Source organism: Pelodiscus sinensis, chromosome 25, assembly GCF_049634645.1.
Source record: "Pelodiscus sinensis isolate JC-2024 chromosome 25, ASM4963464v1, whole genome shotgun sequence".
NCBI classification, from domain to species: domain Eukaryota; kingdom Metazoa; phylum Chordata; order Testudines; family Trionychidae; genus Pelodiscus; species Pelodiscus sinensis.
Window position 1 is genome coordinate 13255541 of NC_134735.1, and position 12261 is coordinate 13267801.

The 12261-nt window shown below is 54.4% G+C and overlaps 1 long non-coding RNA gene across 1 annotated transcript; it reads right to left on the minus strand.

Annotated features, from left to right (window-relative positions):
• Window positions 1-576: 576 nt before the first annotated feature.
• On the minus strand, window positions 577-10184 carry LOC112546859 (uncharacterized). The gene is made up of 6 exons (XR_012897643.1): window positions 10095-10184; window positions 8658-8781; window positions 7148-7299; window positions 3249-3287; window positions 1979-2026; window positions 577-1224 (listed from the first exon to the last, which is right to left on the minus strand). It is a non-coding gene; the product is annotated as an uncharacterized LOC112546859 (long non-coding RNA).
• Window positions 10185-12261: the final 2077 nt, after the last annotated feature.

A 12261-nucleotide genomic window follows, 5' to 3' on the forward strand; every position in this document is an offset into this window, starting at 1 on the left:
ATTCTAGCATCTCCTCAAGGACCCTCACTTTCTGGAGCATTGGTCACGAGCAAACGCAGCAAGTAAGTGCAAGACAAATGAATGTGGGAGCAATTCGACTCTGAATTAAAATTGGTGTGAATCTGGAGTGACAATGGAGTCACACCAGATTCCCCCCAGTGTAACTGACAGCAGACGCTCGCTCTGTATATTTGAGTGGTGCGCTGATGGCTTTCCCTAGTATAAAATCTCTTCTTGAAAGCTAGCTGCAGATTTTGTCACTGGACCTAATTCTGCTTTCACTCATAGGCACTGGTTTCCTCATTTCCCCTCAGCACCTCCTGCACTCCACTGAACAGCTGATCTGCAGTGGGCAGGCAGTCTGACTTGGGGGGGTGGGGAGGAGCTGATCTGCAGGTAGATGCTGAGCACCCCAATTTTTCTGGCGCACCCACAGCGTGGGTGCCTGTCCTTGTACCACTTTTACACTGAGTTCAATTGAGTTGCTCCAGATTTATCCTGGTATCAGACCCATTGTGTTTACCCATCTCCTTTCTCCCTCCTCCCTCAATGGGCCAGATTCGGATTTCATGAGTACATGGGTGTAGTTCTGTAGGGCCAGATCCTCCGCTGGTGTAAATGGGGGCAGCACCATTAAAGTCAATGGAACTCACCAGTTTATACTGGATAATGATCCAGCTTGGTGATGTCCCTGGTGTCCTGAATTTACAAGGGTGGAACGGGGATCAGACCTGGCCCAGTATCAGAACAGCTCTTCACAGATGCTTCTGTTGCAGCAGTAGCTACATCCCTGCCTTTGTACTGAGTCAGCCTCAAGCACAGCCCAGTTCAGAATCACGCCAGCAGCAGACTCCTCCGTGCGAGGATGCCTGGTGTCTCTCTGCTGTGGACAGCTCCCTCTGCCCGGTCATAAAGTGCTTGAAATGCACCATCGATTGCGCTTTATTAGATCGTACCGAGCAGGAGCATATGAACGGAGAGATTTAATAAAACCCCCCTCCAGACACGAGTGAGCCGAGTCGCCATTATCCGACCACGAATGCGGCCGGGAGAAATTGGGTGGCTTGGAACTCGCGTGGCTTGGTGCAGGAAATCTCACAAGGCTACCAAAGTGAGTCCAGGTGACAATGGGCATGCGGGTGCCGCTGATCTAGCAGTCGAAATGCACCAGTTGGGCCCTCCACCGCGGCCAGGTCCTCCAGCTTGCAGGCTCTCAGCTGGGCGCTGCAATGCAGGAGAGGGCAGGCTGTGAGTGCAGCCGCACCAGCACTAGGGTGTGGGGGAAGCTGGGGCTGTGGGGGGCTGGTCCGAGCCTGGGGGAACCTGCAGAGCTCAGGGCTCCCCTTGCCCCCGGGGCCTGAGACCCCAGAAGCAGCCAGGTGGGCTCAGCCCACAGCTTCCACTGCACAAGGGGCCAGTGGCTGGGGGGGAGCAGCCAAAGGGGTTAACGGCTGACGTGGGGGGGAGTTAGCAGCTGGGGGGCTAAAATGGCGGCAGAGGATCCAGGCTTTGGGGACAAGGAGTGGCTGGATTTCCTGAAGGAGCAGCTCATGCGCGTCTTCCAGCGCCGCCTGCAGACCCTCCCCGAGGGATGCTCCTCCCTGAGACAGCAGGTACCGGCCGAGCCTGGGAGGCAATGGGAGCAGGATGCTGCTCCTGCTGCTGCTCCCAGGCTGGCCCCGGGCGGTGTGTGCCAGGCTGAGGGGGCCTGCTGGAGCTGTCTCAGAGCCTGTCCCATCAACATGCCTCACGGTCAGGTTCTGCTCCTGGCCAGCTCCCAGGCTGGGGATCCTGTTGCTGCTCCATTGGCCAGAATCCAACCAATGGAGCAGTGGGAAGCCAGGCCTGGGACAGGGAGCTTGAGAGCAGCGCGGGTGCAAAAAGCAAGTAAGTGCTGCCCAGACTCTGCACACCCCACCGCGCAAAACCCTGCACCCCCAGCATGCTCCTGCCTCCTCCGCCCTGGCCAGATACCCACCCGCATCCTGCTCCAGCTTCTCTGGGAAACGAGGCTGACATTCTGTGCCTAATGGAAAGAAAGAGACTTCGGCAGTGGTCCTGGAAAAAGCAAGGGGGGTGTTTCACTCACGCACACGCACAGGGCCTCTTATTCCAGGGTGAGACAAACAACTTTCCAGCTGCAGTAAAAGCTCATCTCTTGACTGGACAGAAGAGACAAATGAGGGTAGCTAGAGCAAGTGACAACAATGAAGATGTAGTCTCACAGGGTATGTTTACGCTTGCCCCCTAGTTGGAACTAGGGAGGCAAATGAAGCATACCGAAGCTGCTAATGAAGCACAGGATTTAAATATCCCGCGCTTGATTAGCATATTTGCGGCCAGTTGCCATTTTAAAAAGCCGGTAACCCGAATTAACTCGCCGCGTGTAGACGTGGTAGTCCGATCCAAAACTCTTCCCTTGAATTAATTGTTACTCCTTGTGCAGTGAGAAGTAACAGTTAATTCGAGGGAAGGGTTTTGGATCAGCCTACTGCGTCTACACGTGGTGAGTTAATTCGGGCTACCGGCTTTTTAAAATGATGACCGGTTGCGAATATGCTAATCAAGCGCGGGATATTTAAATCCCGTGCTTCATTAGCAACTTCGGTATGCTTCATTTGCCTCCCTAGTTCAAAGTAGGGGGCATGTGTAGACATACTCATAGCTATCAAGGAAAAGCTGTCCATGTTTGGCGGTGGTGGGAGGAGGGAGGTTAACAGGACACTGTTGAATTAACGTAGAGACTATCATGAACTTTCAGAAGAAGTGGGTTGTGCCCATGAAAACTCATGACCCCAGCTACAATTTTCTTAGGGTATGTCTACACTACCCCACTAGTTTGAACTAGCGGGGTAATGTAGGCATACCGCACTTGCAAATGAAGCCCGGGATTTGAATTTCCCGGGCTTCATGTGCATAAGCTGGGAGCCGCCATTTTTAAATCCCGGCTGGTTCGAACCCCGTGCCACGTGTAGCCGCGCAGCACGGGGTTCGAACCAGCCGGGATTTAAAAATGGCGGCGCCTGGCTTATGCAAATGAAGCCTGGGAAATTCAAATCCCGGGCTTCATTTGCAATTTCGGTATGCCTACATTACCCTCCTATTTCGAAATAGGAGGGTAGTGTAGACATACCCCCAGTCTCTAAGGTGCTGCAAGACTGTTGTTTTTAAAGTTTTTCCTGTTACAGACTAACTCGGCCACCCCTCTGAAACTGCTGAATTAGTCTGAACATAAAAATGTGACCTACCTTCAAATGCTCTGATGAGGCAGGGAAAACGAAAGATCCCTGGGAAGTTGGAGAACACAATTACAGTGGGTTATACAATATGCCCCATGCAACATTTTATTCGCCTATCTGCCCCTCGTTGGCTAAAAGGGAGCAGTTAACTACTCAACAATATCCCCAAAGCTTTGCCAAGCTGCTAGTCGAGGGCAAATTCTGTTCTCACCCAGGCCAGGGTGTGCAATGCTCATTGGGCTGAGACCATGGTGATGAGTAGAGCCCAGATTAGATTTGAGTCCTGTAAATCTCTCCTTAAAACCCACGTGTGTCAGGCTGGCGACAACACTCAGGCAAGAGGTTAGTCAGCTGAAGAGCCAGGGCCTCTGTTTATGCCGTTAACCAAGGTTGTTTCATGAGCTCGTGCCTAGACTGTAAACTCATCAGGGTAAGGAGCATCTTTCTGTTATGTCTGTACAGTACCAAGCACAATGGTGGTCCTGGGGTGCCTGATTGGTGGTCTCCCGTCACTTCCTCATTAGCAATAATAACAATGGAATCACAGACAGGCTAGAAGGAGCCTTGAAAGGCCACCAACTCCAGCGCCCCGCACCGAGGCAGGACCAGGGAAATCTAGCCCGTTCCTGCTACGTGTTTGTCTAACCAGACTCTGTCCGATTTATCAGCATCTGGGTACGGCACCCCCTCCTGTGCCCCCGTAGTGGCATGAACAGACTCCACCAGCCAGTAGAATAGAGGGAGTTTATTGCTTCTCCAGGATACAGCACAGCACAGATGTAATCTGGTTACTGGAACTGGGGCTAGGAGGCCTCAGTGCCCCCCCTTGAGATGGGGGGTGGCTGGGCCCTACAATCACAGCCCCCTCCCTAGCTCCTTCTCCCCTGCTTCCCAGACAGCAAAACTCAAGACCCTCCCTTCCAGCCCTGCTCCCCAGCCAGGGGCGGCATTTCACCTTCCTTTGTTCCTCTCCCTGGGGGGTCACTGGTAGAACAGGTGACCTCCCTGTCCCATCAGCTACTCGGCTGGGCTGTGGTACAGACAGCAGCCAGTGGGGGTCACCCACAGCCCAAACCTAGCAACCAGCAAGGTACCCCCACTACGTCACACCCCGCCTTGGACACAGAAGTGCATTTGAGACCTCCCCGGAACGGAGTCGATGGGGGCATGTCATTCATAGGACACTTCTGTTAAATGCTCAGAGTAGTAACCTTTTATGCAACAGCATCACGTCATGGACTCAAAGTCAGTTTGTGACCCACTCATGGGTGGTGGGTTACGCAGGCTAAGGGAGACTGTGCCTCACCAAGGAGCTGAGCGTGGCCCCCTGCTTTGCCCTTGTGCGGCTCCTGTCCAATTTCCTGTGCTCCGGCAAGGCTGGGGAGGTTGAAGGGGGTGGCTGCATATTACCTGCCTTCCCCATGCTCTGGGGCAGAGGGGGCTACCTGGGGGTGAGGCTCAGGGCCAGTGGCTATGCTGGCAGGGGGGGCTCTGAGCTCTCGTGGGGAGCAGAAGGGGCGGGGCTCCTCCAGCCAGGGGTTCACCTGCTGCCCTCGGATACATTGGCACCCACAGAGTCTTTTCCGCAGTACTACCACGTAGCCAGTTTGTCCTCCTTTGGAAGTGTGACATTTCCCCTCTCTTGGGGTAGTCCTTTGCACTTGTCTTTATTGACTGTCCCTGGGTTGAATTCAGAGCAATTCTCCAGTTTGCCAAGGTCATTTTGCAGTCAAATCTTGTCCTCCAAAGTGCTGACAACCCCTCCAGCTCAGTGTCAGCTGCAATTTTTGCAAGCACCCTGTCCACTCTCTTCTCCAAGTCACTGAGGAAAACACTGCACAGTACTCAACCCAGGCCTGAGCCCTGTGGGACCCCCCCTTAGATGTGCCCTTCCAGTTTGCCAGCAAACCATGGTACCCACCCTTTGAATATGGTCTTTCAGCCAGCTGCGCACTCAACTTATAGTAATTCCATCTAGCCCGCATGTCCCTAGTCTGTTTATCAAAAACCTGCGTCAAAAACCTCACGAAAATCAAGCTATGCCATGACTGCTATGTCTCCCCATGTGCCAGGCCAGTAACCCCGCCAAAGAATGTAATAGCTTGCTCTTATCGCACACGTTTATCAGTAGACCTGGAAGCATTTTACAGAGCAGGGCAGTATCATTATCCCCATTTCACAGATGAGGGAAACTGAGGCACAGGATGTGGAAGTGACTTTCCCAAGGTCGCTCAGCAGGCAGTGGCTGAGCTGTGAATTCACCCTGTCTCCTGAGTCCTAGCCCAGGGCAGTGTCCAGGGTCTGGCCAAGGTGAGCAGGTACACACAAGAGGCTCACAGAGCAAGGTTAGCTGAGCTGCTGTTTAGGGAAATGGTGCCGAAAGCGATTCAGAAGCTCGAAGAGGGAAGGGTTTAATATCGAAGGGGAAACCACCAGGGCAGTGCCAAAGCTACAGTGCGTGTGGTGGAAGTTCAGGCACCTGCTCCTCTCCCCACTACTGGTCCCTCTGATTAGCGTCTCCATGCCCTGCCTGCACGTGCCCATTTCAGTCCCGACTCGTTGCTTTCCAGACCATTGCACTTGGAGCTTGTTAGTGAGCTGAGTTGTTCCAGTCCTGCCTCACTCAGCTAGCTCTGCCCGGGCACCTCGGTCCCCCCCTGCCGCCCCCTCTGCTAGTCCAGCCTGGAGCTCTCCCCCAGCTCTGCCTCAGTCTCATCACCTCGGCCATTGCAGCCTTGGTGCACATGCACCCTGCCCCGCAGCCGCTCTGCTAACGCACGCCTGACAACGCCTGCTGAGAGACACCCCGCCGTGGCAACCCAGCCCCTCACGCTGGCTGAGGCACTTGGTCGACAAGCCAGTGCCCGCTAGGGACCAGGGTGCGCAAGCACCTCACTCATTTTCATTGGGCTACGTCTGAACCCCTGGGCAGCACCGCTCCTGCCTTGCACCCACTAGGCCTCTGCCCCCTGCGGGTTGCTGGCTCTGGCTCCTCAGAGGGGCTCGTGGTCGCGTCTCCTCTCGTCTGAGCCAGGCCCCGCGAGGCGCTCTGGAGAGCAAGTCAGGCTTTATTTACAAACTCTCCGCTCATCTGACCCTCCGCCCCCCGTCCCTGCCTCGGCAGCGTTAGTGAGGGGCCTGTGGGTGGGGCAGGAGCCTCTGGGCCGTGCTGAACAGTGGCCCGTGGTGCTCACCGCGTGGAAAGGGAACGGCCAGAGGCTGCTGCCTTTTGTGGAGTCAGTTGTGAAAGACCCCGAGAGCTTAAAGCAGGGGGGGGAGGCACATTTTAGAAATGTCTGGAGTGGCCGCTGGCTGCCCCAGAAGGGGCGGGGACTCGGGTGGATGGGGCAGGGCCAGGAGGCTTCCTGTGCTCCCCCACCCACAGTCCCCGCTTGGCCTGGGGGGGGGAAGCCCTCCCCACCTAGAGAGAACCACCGGCCATTTTGAACAGCTGGCAGTTCGCCCTAGGTGCCATGCGCCCCTGGCGAGGGGACGAGACTTCGCGCTCCCCTGTCCCCAGGTCTCAATTGGCCTGGGAGGGGGAGGGGGGAGCGGCAGGGCGGTCATGGGCTGGATCAAACGGCTTGGGGGCCGGATTGGGCCTGCGGACGCTGTCTTGCCCACCTCTGGCTTAAACCCTCATTCAAAATAACAGACCTCCCCTTAGCTCTGCCTTCCAGAAGCTCCTCTGCTCCTGGCCCCAGACGATGCAGGCGCTTGGGCAGCAGGCCAGGCCAGACAGCATCGCCGATGTGGCTCAGTGTGATCTGCTCAATGCATCGTTCACCTGCCCCCTCTGAGCTTTCCCTGCCCAGAGTCCCTGGGAGCTCTGCCGGGGAGGAGGCTGGGGCTGGGGAACCGGACTTTTTAGTAAAAGCCCCCTATGGACCTCATGCAAAGGGAAGTACCTTGGGTTGCTGCTGGCACTGGGAATGTGCCCTGGGTTTGGCGTGGGCCGTGCCAAGCCAACGTCTCCCTGCGGTTCCGCTCTGGAGGGGGCTCCCAGGGGGAATCAGGCCCCGAGACGGCTCAGAGCAGCGAGTCCACCGGTGCACGAGGGCTGTAGAATGAGTGAACTGGCTAGACAGAGGGCCGTCCCTCCCGCCCCCATGGAAACAAAAGCTGAGAGGTAAAGTAAAAAAAGAAACGCACTGTGAGGCAAGGGCCAGAGTCTCAGCTGGTGGAAAGGGACATCAGGGAACAGTGACTCTGAAATGAACTTGGGGGGCATGCTGGGAGATCAGCCGAGCGTGTGATCCTGGGATGTAGCTAGTGGGGACTCGGGGGCAGCTGGCGAGATATATGGCCCTAATGCAGCTGCTAATCGGATAGCGTCCACTATCAGGGTGCATCTAGACAGCACCCTTACCTCGAAATACACTATGCAATTTGCACTGCGGAAATTGTATAGCTTGTTTCGATGTTATTTGGAAATAAGGTGCTATTCCGAAACCTCCCTTATCCCTCCTGCAATGTTTCCAGGGACGTCGGAATAGCAAGCCCATGATATTTTGATATAACGGGCTTGCTCTTAAGATGTGGAATAGCTATTTCAGGATCCTGGAGGTATCTTGAAATAGCTCCACTGTGTAGACGTAGTATGAGTGTTCACAATTCAGGAAAGAGGCTGATAAGTTAGCGAGGGCTCAGAGAAGAGCCAAGGCAGAGTTGAAAGGCTTGGAAAACAAGCCTGACAGGGAGAGACTCAAAAGCTCAAGCCGGATCAGGGTCTATAAGGGCCTCCTGGGGGAATGGGAATTGGAGAATCGAGGGCTCTTCCATCCAACAAACAAAGGTACCGAAAGATTAGTCACTGCAAGGTGACGCTGGACAAATTCAGCTTAGAAATAAGATGCATCTTTAACAGTGCCTCCACCTGCCATCAGCTGACTCAGCTCTGACTAATAGAACCCCGCGCACCCCCAAGGGGCTGAGAACACAGGGGAAAGGCTTGCGATCCTGAGCTGGTGAGGATTCCCCATCCCGGCTTCAGCCCTCCCAGGCAACAGCTTGTTGCCCTGAGGTAGCTCATGCTCATAGAAGGAGACCGGCCAGTTTTACTACCCCTGGGTTTAGAAGAGGTGAGGAAACAGAGCACAAATCCAAAGCCACTTCATGGGTCACTGGGACTAGCTGTCAGGAGTCTTGGAGCCCACTGCTCTGCTCTGCTCTAACCACTAGGTCACGCTCCCTGCATAAAAAAGGGCAGTGCCATTAAATCCAAAAGGGTCTTTCCGGGGCTTCATTAACACCGAGTCAGATCCTCAGCAGGTGTCAACCAGCGCAGCGCCCTCCAAGCCAATGGAGTGAGGCTGATTTCCAGCAGCCGAGGCCCCGGTGACAGCAGTTTGCTGCATGCTGAGCAATAGGACAATCACAGCTAATGATGGCTCATGTATTTGACCGTCTCCTTATTACCATTTTCTGTTCTTCAAAGGGCCACCCCTGTTCTCCTTTTCTTTCATTGTTCTGGAGCGTCTAAGTGAGGCAGTGTGCAGAGGTGAGTTCTTCTCCCCCTCCCCCTTTTCCTTCCCTTTCTTCTCTGAAAGACATAAAAATAAACTCACTCGCATTCAATGGGTAGAAATGATGTGTGAGCAGCCGGAGCCTGTGGCTAGCTGTTAAAAATCTTTAATAAGTGAGACTCTGTCACCAGGAATATAAAAGGGAATTGAAAGGGGAGATTAAACACAGGGAATTATGTATTCGGCCTTCTGCTAAATCCAGAGGGGCTTGTGTTTCTTTTCTTTTCCCTCCACTACCTCTGATCTGCCTTTGTTGTAGCTTTTAATGACGCCCAGATGGGAAGAGAACAATAGCTTGTGGGGAACATTTTAGGAATAGGCTTGCTTGATCATCAGATAGAGCAGTAAATCCCAGCAGGCAAAGGAGGCGTGGCTTAGCAAAGGACTAACAGGGTATTTTCTCTTCCAGATTAGTGGTTGTGACATGAGCCCACTTTTGTTCCTTGTAGAGATGGGTCTAAAGCAGGGGCGGGCAATAAGAAGGAGGCAGTTTGCCCCTGGCAGACCACTGGTGGCTTCCACAGGTCTGGGTGCTTGTAGTTCCCATTGGCTGCAGACTGCCATTCCTGGCCAATGGGAGCTGCAGGAAGCAGCGTGGACTGGGACATTGCTTCCTGCAGCTCCCATTGGCTGGGACTGGTGATCTGTAGCCAATGGGGGCTTCAGGCACCTGTATATGCAGAGGCATCATCAAATAAAGCAGCAGCAGCCTACTAGGGGCTAGCCCATGGGCCAGCTGAAATCCTGCTCCGCCCTGGGAGCTCAGTTCAGTGACTAACACACCCCTGATTCCAGGTTGAGGCAGAAGCCAAAAAGGGCCAGAGGCTGATTCGGGGGGGGTTAAATGTGACGGAAATTTCACAAAATTTCACAACGGTGGCTGATTTCTGCCACTCTAAGATCTGAGTGTCTGCAATCCAAATCCAGACCCTAATGTGAGTCTGAACCACAGCTGTAATGTAAATGTAAATGTACCCACTCCTCACCTAGCTATTGCCTCGCTCTGCAGAGCTGTAGTCACAAAGGAGGTCAGTAGCCTTGTGCCCATTTTACAGATGGGAAATCTGCAGCACAGAGAGTGACTTGCCCAAAGCCTTGCACCCTCTGTGCAATGAGGCATGGAGGGGCACTGGCCAGCCACACTCCTCAGTCACCTCTCCCCGAGCGATGCTCGCTTGTGAAATAATAGGCACACAAAGACACTCCTTACAACAGGAGTAGCACCCAGCCCTGGCACTGTAAGAGCTGAGGTCTCAGCAGTGCCAGCGTTTGCTGCCAAGGAACACAGCAGCCAGTCCCCTGCCCTGCTTTACCGCATGGAGGCAACCACCTGGCAGCTGCTTTCGCCTTTGTCAGACACGAGGGCTTTAGTGCAGGCTGGTGAGACTGGCGGGTACGTCTGAGAGCGGGGAGGCAGCTGGGAAGAGAGAGTGACTCAGAGAGACTGGCGAGAAACCAGGGCCAGTTTCCAGCATGTAACCCTTCGCATGCTGGGCAGAAACGCAGGGCCAGGCAAGGTGGAATGAATCCCCGGCCCCGAGCCCCGTTTTGCTTTGGGGACGAGGCCGCTTTGGGCCTACCGGCCCAGGTTCCCAGCTGGAATAAGCTGGGGTGTTGGTTGCACCAGTTCACGCCAGTGGTGAATCTGGCTCAGAATTCCAGTGTGAGCCCCCTTCTGAGATGGGCCAACGCTGGGCTAATGTGCTGAAAGCTAAGGAATCCCTGCTCCGATCCCTAGGCCCCCTTCCCTTGCGTCCTCAGCCCACGGTCCCTTTGTTCCTGTCCATTCTTTCCCCAGTTTTTCTCTCTCTTCTCCCCATGCTCCTCTCCCCTCTAACCACTGCCAGCTCTCCCCTGCTATGCTGCTTGTCTGCCTGTCCTCTGCCTCTCTCCTCCTCCTGGTGCAACATCCGGCTTCTCTCTGCAGCACGCACCCTTGCTGGGCAAGCAGCGAGCTGGATACGGTTGGCAGGGGGTGGGGGAGTGGCTGAAAGTGGCAGCAGTGGCCTGTTCCCCCCTTTTCCCTCTTGCACAAATTTAGCTCCCCTGTCCCGGGCAACACAACCTTACCTCATCCCAGGTCACTACTAAGTTCTGCACCCAGCCAGGAGTCTTGGTCCCCAAAACATGGCAAACTTCACTCTAAGGTGGCATTTGCTAAGGGGGAAGGCATTATGGCTTACACGCTTTACCCTGCCCCCCAAGTTTGCACATAGTGGCTAACACAATTCCCCGCCCCCCCCAATTTTCTGAAAAGATGCCTCGGCTCTATTGCTTCCCATTTCTCGTCAGTGCTCCTCTCAGCTGTAGTACCCACCTGTGCGATGCTCAGTCCCTTCCCCCTCCACCCCCACAACCCCATCCTCCTGGCAAGGTCTGCTCAGGATATAGGAGGGATTCTGAGACAAGAACCCTCATCCCCATCACTTGTAGCCTAGCAACAAGAAGGTACCTCACTACAGAGGCTGGAGAGGGAAGTTGGACCGCGTGGGAGAGGCAGCAATCTCAATGCTATTCCTCCTGGATTCTACCTGCTTTCTTCCTTCTTCCCAGCTCATTTCCTTTAGTGGCTCTGTGACAGGCCTGGCATTTTCTCTGGCCTGGTCTTATGGTTTATGGGTGTCCTTGGAGCGTGTGGCAAAGGCTGAATTAATGAGCAGCAATGAACTCACTGATCAGCTTGGTGGGCAGCCCAGGGAATGTGTTGGGGATGAAGAGGGAAGTGGCAGGGACAATGCAGGGCATGGCACTGAAGAACAAAAGGGAAAGGAAAGACCTTGGATATGACATTCAGGCGTCATTGATTCATTCATTCGTGTGAGGGGCTCTGCAACTGCTGGCTTACTATTTTTTTACTTTTATCATCGTCATTGTTTGTTATGAGGATTTGAGAGCAGCCTTCAACTTCCTGAAGGAGGTTCCAAAGAGGCAGAAGAGAGGCTGTTCTCAGTAGTGAGGGATGGCAGAACAGGGAGCTATGGTCTCAAGTTACAGTGGGGGAGGTCTAGGTTGGATATTAGGAAAAACGATTTCCCTAGGAGGGTGGTGGAGCACTGGGCTGGGTTCCCTAGGGCGGGGGTGGAATCTCCATCCCTAGAGGTGTTTAAGTCTCGGCTTGACAAAGCCCTGGCTGGGATGATTTAGTTGGGATTGGTCCTGCCTTGGGCTGGACTTGATGACTCCTGAGGTCTCTTCCAGCTCTATGATTCTATGTATTTGAGCCCTGTCTGTTTCAGGGGCTCTGTGAAATAGCACACTGTCATGGGTGCGCAGCCGCAACCCTCCTGAGGAACACAGACACACTGATGAGAAACACGCAAAAAATACACAAAGGCATGAACAGGTCTGTCCACCAGTGTGTGCAACGACACAAACACACACCCAGGTATGCACCTGCATGCACATGCATGGACACACAGTCCAGGGCACATATACACACTAGTGCATACACACACACCGCATGATGCGTGATCCCTTCCCTCACACATCCACTGTCG